General features: G+C 41.0%; 1 long non-coding RNA gene across 1 annotated transcript in view; it reads left to right on the top strand.

Annotated features, from left to right (window-relative positions):
• Positions 1-1,099: 1,099 nt before the first annotated feature.
• Positions 1,100-6,000, top strand: part of LOC139751408 (uncharacterized) — a 509,480-nt gene continuing 504,579 nt past the window's right edge. Inside the window, exons 1-2 of the long non-coding RNA XR_011713346.1 lie at positions 1,100-3,015; positions 3,434-3,533. This is a non-coding gene — a long non-coding RNA (uncharacterized lncRNA). The remainder of the gene's footprint in view (positions 3,016-3,433; positions 3,534-6,000) is intronic.

The following is a 6,000-nucleotide window of genomic DNA, read 5'->3' as shown; positions in this document are numbered from 1 at the left end:
AAGAAGAAACTTATTTATAGTCGACGTATATATGGTTTAAAGTCAATGTGTATGTTTGTGTACAATTAGGGGACAGTGATTGTAAATACCGGTTTGCTCTATACGAGGAGGAAGTTTTCACAGGCATTGATGTTGTCCAATTTATTGCATGTCATCGTTTGTCTTTTCCAATGTTCACTTTAATGTTTACGTTCATGATCATTTTAACACAAAAGCATGTCAACTGAGTGACATCGTTCAGGTGTAGATATGCCTACTTAGAATCTTGTGTTTACGTTCATAGACTCCAGACATTTGTATTCTTAGGTGGAAATCAGAAAGCAAACAGTGTGATCTGGTATGACAGATAGAAGCCAACCCAAGATAAATACCTGTGCTTTTAAAGTGTAATCTTGTGGAAGAAAATTAATAAACACACAGTTTGGGATGTTATTCGATACATGTAGTTGAGCGTAAACTATCATACAAGTATTTGAGCGTTGGTTATCACACAGGAAAGGGTGAAGTTGTGATGGCAAATGCAGATTTCAAAATATTACTTTTGGTTCCTTTAAAACTTGCCTCTCATAGGGATAATCAGCTAGTTTCGTGACTGCTGTATACTCGAAAGGAGCACCTGAGGGGTTCAGTGTTCAAGAGCAAGCGAGCACACCGCTATAGTGAGAGACCCAAGCGGTCAACCATATCCTTTGATTTACTGAGACCTAATGATGAACTTGTAATTGACAGTATGGGAAGCCTATTTGTGGGTATCAGGCACTGCTGAAGTTGTTGGACAAATGCAGAGGTTGCAACAGTGATGAAATAACTACTGTAGTGCCGTGTTGGTGAGGTTGTTGTAGTGATAGTGGTCACTGCGTAAACAGGCATTTATTAGCTCGTCATTTTGGATGATCAAGATGAAAAGGATTACAATTATGAGGATCATATAAACTGTAAACAAGTTTCTGGTTAGTTAAAGTCATCCTGTCGTTGAAAGAGCAACCCCATATCATTATCACCCTTCGAATAGGTAGAGGTATTTTTAAAGTTTCCAAATGTAGAGAGGAAACATGCCTGAACTTAGAGAGAGAGAGAGAGAGAGAGAGAGAGAGAGAGAGAGAGAGAGAGAGAGAGAGAGAGAGAGAGAGAGAGTGGCAGGTGGAGCAGGAATTTGATGTCGATGTGCCAAAGTATTTCTATACTGTAGATAACAGCAAATTACGCATAATGGTTAATACCTGTCACAAATCATTAATTTTTTGCTCGTAACTATTACTTACATCCTTCGTTTAGTACTGAGTTTCAGACATGATGTAGTCGTAATCAGGAATTGTAATCATTGGTAATCGTTATCGATTCCGTTGTTCCCAAAGTAATCGTAATCGATTCCACTGTTTTCCTGTTTTCCTCCGATACTGTAATTGGTAATTGTAATCAATTACAAACTTTTGGAATCGTAATCGATTCCAACGCTTTGTGGGTGGACCCATAATCGCAACCGTGATCACAGTCTTCCTAAGAAATCGTAATCTATTCCATGGGTGATGGAATCGTAACATGTCGGCTACCTTGTGTAATATCACCTCTGCCTCTGCTAACCCCCTGATCCCTCAGCCCCTCCTTTACCTCTACCATCAATCACCTCCCCCCTTGACGTCCCACTTCCACCACCACCCCTCTCGCCCTCCCCCTCCCTTGTGAGTGATTCGGATCTACGAGTCGATCCTCGCGCAGTTCACAAATAACCAGGATGACTCGTTAAGCAAAGTGATCCCTGAGCATATCTCCAACTATCTCGACACTCGTCCTCATTCCACCTGCATTGAAGAGTATGGCCTAATCCAGTCTTCCTCCACGTATATGAGCAGGGCTCATCATTACCCAATATTTTAACATCATCAAACTCCCCTAAAAGATGTAACCATCATCTACCATAAATATTGCTGGGTCCTCCAGTACCCAGAACTTCATGTCTTATAATCATATCACCAACCAAGACACAGGCATTAGTAAGTAAACACTCTGGCATATCATCAGTATCCAGACTGTAAGGATGCACATAGATATGAGCCAACCATGTAGATTTCCCTTGAAGGTAGACTTTGATACATAAACTTTCAAACCCCAATCTGCTTGTTAGTTAACACCAATCCAAACGGCACATTTTTCCGAACATAAGTTAAAAGTCCTCTTGTGTTATTTCTTTTATCAGCTAGTAAAAAGAAACATTGATAATCGCGCAAATTCAATGAACTGCCATCCACTATGGCCGTTTATTGTGGAGCTGTAACATCCACCTTATACAACAGCTCATAAGCAAACACATTTATGGTCCTTGAACGTAAGCTATTTACATTCCATGAATGGATACTTCATCTATGGTCTTCCATGTTCCTTTGCTACTACTAGCATTATACAGGTTCTTAAAATCAACAAAGGTCAATTTTTCCTTTCAATACTGCATGAGAGGCTGTGATTGCACGTATGGATGCGCCGATAATGAACTGGGCAAATAGGAGATACATTCCTCATGTTGAGATCTTGCTATTGGTTCACCCGTGTCGAAGTACCAGTCAACACGCGGCAGGCTAGTTCAAGGCGTCACCTATGTTGTACTGATGGAACATTGTCGTATCCCTCCACGCCTGAGTTCTGTGTAAACGCTGTTTATGTAAATGTGCTCGTTGGTTTTTCTCTATTTCTTAAAGAAAAACATATGTTTTACTACCAAGCGATTGTATCGTGGCGATAATAGGTGGTTAGAGTAGTCGTTTGCCGTCCAGTAAATGTAAACAAAGCATTCTGCCCAATGATTGGTGCAGCTGGAGTCTTTCCCATGAAGCCATAGTTGATGCCGGTGGTCTGGATGGAAGTTTTTTGGAACCTTGTTGTGCCATAAGGTTAGCGCCACCTGAACTAACTGGTCGTGGTGTGTGTTGCTCTGTGTTTTCGTCGGGAAGTATATCGGAACTGTGGGGGACACTGTCGAGTGGAACTATTTACGTCAATGTTATGATGGGAACGTACACTGTGGTAAATATTTCGGTAACCATTCTCGGTTAATCTTTTTCCTTTCTCCATATCATGGGGAAAATTACTATATATATATATATATATATATATATATAGGTGCTCGTTCATATATCGCACGGAGTCTGACGAACATTATTGCAACTTCTAAGAAAGGATTGTTTACCATAGGTCGTGTAAGGGGAAGTTACTCGTGTCTTTGACTTGTCCCACTTCCAAGATGTATTTGGTATGTGTGTATGAGATTATGTGGTTACAGTTTGTTTTATTTTGAATACACATTTCGGAAAGTAGGCTAACATTGACTCTATTATAATTCATGGTTGTTGTTGTTTCCTGAATTTTTTTTAATGTCCTTCACAATACAAATAATTTTTCAAGAGTATATTTTTCTTGATTCGGAATATTCTTTTTTTTTCAGGTACGCTTTGTCTACACTGTTTTCGTGTGAGGATCGTCCGTCTTCATATTACTCGAACGTTTCTGTTGATTCTTCATCCTAGAGCTTCACCCTTGTCAAGGTAAGGTACTTGGATGTATTCTAGGAAACGTTTATTTGTTAAGGCTTTTGAGTCTTTAGTGTTGATGTCTTTCTTGGTCTTTCTTTCTGTTTTGGTCGTGCACAAAGGCGCTTTATATAAATATATATATATATATATATATACGAATAAAGTGTATATGAACGCGCACCTTCATAGAACATACAAAGCTCCATCAGCCAGGATCGAACCTGGGACCCCTTGTGCAAGAGGCAGGTATGCTAACCGCTAGGCTAAGGGACTGTATAATAGGAAACAACTATTCGAAATACTAAGTACTCGAATACCCTTCGTCTCACTATGGTGAGCAACGGGGTCTATCGGTTGTTTCCGAACAGAACACATAGCCAGCTGAGAGCGTTTTACCGAACCTGACTGTACAACGCGGAGTTATATGAATGCGAATAAAGTGTATATGAACGCGCACCTTCATAGAACATACAAAGCTCCATCAGCCAGGATCGAACCTGGGACCCCTTGTGCAAGAGGCAGGTATGCTAACCGCTAGGCTAAGGGACTTTATAATAGGAAACAACTATTCGAAATACTAAGTACTCGAATACCCTTCGTCTCACTATGGTGAGCAACGGGGTCTATCGGTTGTTTCCGAACAGAACACATAGCCAGCTGAGAGCGTTTGACCTGGTGAGCAACGACTTTAACGATCATGTAGGACGTCGTGATTTTATGCAAGGCATAAGTACATTGTAAAGTTTATAATATTTTCATGTAATTACGTAACTGCGAAAGAAAAATAATTCAGTTATCTATAAACGCAATTTATTCATGGTTATTCACAGAAAAAGTAACATAAGGATGGTATACAACGTACGGTGCCCACTATTCATCTTGGTCTCCCATCTTCAAACCAAAATCATAAGTGGTAGACTATTTTCGCTAGACGTGATTTTTCCTGCTTGTGGTTTAGGCGTGAACACACTTACGTTGAAGAAATCGTCCGGTCCTTTGCTGCAAGAACACTTGGAAGCCATACGGTTCTCTGAAAATGAAAATGACGGTAAACGATGTAAGATATATAGCAAACCACTGAATATAACACACACGATTTCTTGTACAGTGGCAAAAATCTTTTTTTTTTTTCTTTCATTGCCTCCTTTCTTTGCTCTGCTAGAACACGCCACATACATGATCACGTACAAGGAAGCGCCTACAGAATGCTTCACCAGTTGCCATAAAGTGCAGGACTTGTTAGATAAGTTACATCTGTCGCGATTTTTTTCTTTTTTTTTATATTTGGAGTCTGCATGTTAACATTGTAAATAGGAACCTCGTGTATACAATTTATAAACTCCTTTGACCATTATCAATTGACAAACAGATATATGTGTCAGAGGTGGAGGGAAGAAGAAGCGGAAAACCACATTGGAGGTGGAAGGATGGAGTGAAAAAGATTTTGAGCGAGGGTGAAAGCGTGCAAGGAGTGGTGAATTGGAACGATGTGGCATACTGGGGTTGACGTGGTGTCGATGGATTGAACCAGGTCATGTGAAGCGTCTGCGGTAAGCCATGGAAAGGTCTGTGGGGCCTGGATGTGGAAAGGGAGCTGTGGTTTCGGTGCATTACACAACTAGAGACTAAGTGTGAACGAATGTGGCCTTTTTGTTTTCCTGGCACTACCTCGCTGGAAGGGAAGGGATGCTATTTTCTGTGTGGCGGGGTGGCGACGGGAATGTATGAAGGCAGCAAGTATGAATATGTACATGTGAATATTTGTATATGTCTGTGTATGTGTATGTGCGTGTATGGGCGTTTATGTATCTATATATGCGTATATGAGTGGTTGGGCCATTCTTCGTCTGATTCCTTGCGGTTCATTGTTGTACAAACACTAGAGACGTCCACAGGTTATGTAAAACACTTGTTTTATTATTGAGACAATGTCTAATGTTTAATCGATTGTGGCAACTAGTACACCAGGACAAATTACGACAGGTAACCTTGGCTGTGAGGAACAGACTGGCCCTGTTGTCCGCCTTACCCCGCCGCTGTCCACCCCTGGTAGGTGTTGATTGGTCCACACACACACACATGCTATATATATATATATATATATATATATATATATATATATATATATATATACTCTATATCTAGCTGCCATGTATCTAGCTCCCTTTCCACATCCAGGCTCCAGAGACCTTTCCATGGTTTACCCCAGACGCTTCACATGCTCTGGTTCAGTCCATTGACACCACGTCGACCCCGGTATACCACATCCCTCCAGTTCACTACATTCCTTGCACGCCTATCACCCTCCTGTACGCTCAGGCCCCGGTCACAAAATCTTTTTCGCTCCATCCTCACACACACACTCACACACACACACACACGATCTACATGGGCCTTAACGCGATGGTGGGGTTTGTGTGCAGCAGTAATGGCTTGAGCTATGGCAGCGGGAATTTTCCTTTCCCTGTTAGTTTTATCT

This window comes from Panulirus ornatus, chromosome 1 (assembly GCF_036320965.1).
Source record: "Panulirus ornatus isolate Po-2019 chromosome 1, ASM3632096v1, whole genome shotgun sequence".
NCBI classification, from domain to species: Eukaryota; Metazoa; Arthropoda; class Malacostraca; order Decapoda; family Palinuridae; genus Panulirus; species Panulirus ornatus.
Note: the sequence above shows the minus strand (reverse complement) of the source record. Positions and strands in the feature narration are given on the sequence as shown.